Genomic DNA, 1,074 nt, shown 5'->3' on the forward strand with positions numbered 1-1,074 from the left:
GGGGCATGTGGAAGGGAAGGGGGAGCTGGGGGAGGGGCTGGGGCTTTCTTGTGAACAGAGCCAAACAACAAAAGGGAAGCTGAAGGGCCAGCTCCGGTGTGCCCCGGCCGGGCGGCTGACCTGCACCCCGGCCGGTGCTCCCCACCTGATGGCCGGCGGACTCCACAGCTGGGACTCAAGGACTCTGGGCCGAGGAGTCCGAGGACCCAAAGGTGGGGCCCAGGAGAAGGCCCAGGCTGAGTGCCCCCGCCCTGCCCCGCGAGCTGTCACCCCTCCTGGCGGGTCCCAGGCCTGGCAGGCCCCTCGGCAGATTCAGCCTCAGATGCCCTGCTCCCAGCGAAGCCTCCTCAGACGCGGCCTCCCGGCTCCCCCTCCCGCGGGCACAGGGTGGCAGCGGCCACACGGCGGCGGTCCCTTTAAATCATTACCACCCCTGATCGTGCGGACAAACCGAGGGCCCTGCCCCCCAGGCAGGAGGCTTGCCACCTCCCCCCCATGGGTCCCCAGAAATGTGAGGGCCATTTAAAGGGACAACGGAGAGGCGGTCGGGTCTCCAGCTGCCCCCCCCACCCCACCCCCCACACACACTCACAGCCCCTTTCCCCAGCGACACAGAGCCCCTTGCCCCTCCGGAGGGCCCCCCAAATTCCGGTTCTCTCCCCACCCCTAGAGACTGCTGGAAGGAGAAAGGGGGCCAGAGTTGGGGGGGCGGGGAGCCGGGGGAGCGAGCAAAGGACAGGGGCTGCCTCCTCACTCTGAGCCCCAGGGGACAGATCGGGAGGAAAGCAAAGCCAGGAGACGCGGCGAGACAGAGCCCCGAAAGGTGCCGCGGGCAGACCTGGGGCGCACAGGCTGTCGGGTGAGGGGCAGGGAGTCGGGCTGCACGAGACGGCGGCGCGGCCAGCGGGCGACAAGCCCAAGTAGGGGAGACGGAACCAGGAGGGCCGGAGGAAAACGGGGAGACAGAACCGGGGAAAGGGGTCAGCCGGGAGGGTGTGGAGGAATATCCGAGAAGGGAGGGCGAGCCAGGCCGGGGTTACCTGCTGGGTTTCTGTCCCCAGGCGCTGCCCCCGG

Source organism: Crocuta crocuta, unplaced genomic scaffold, assembly GCF_008692635.1.
Source record: "Crocuta crocuta isolate KB4526 unplaced genomic scaffold, BGI_CrCroc_1.0 scaffold139, whole genome shotgun sequence".
In the NCBI taxonomy this organism is placed as follows: domain Eukaryota; kingdom Metazoa; phylum Chordata; class Mammalia; order Carnivora; family Hyaenidae; genus Crocuta; species Crocuta crocuta.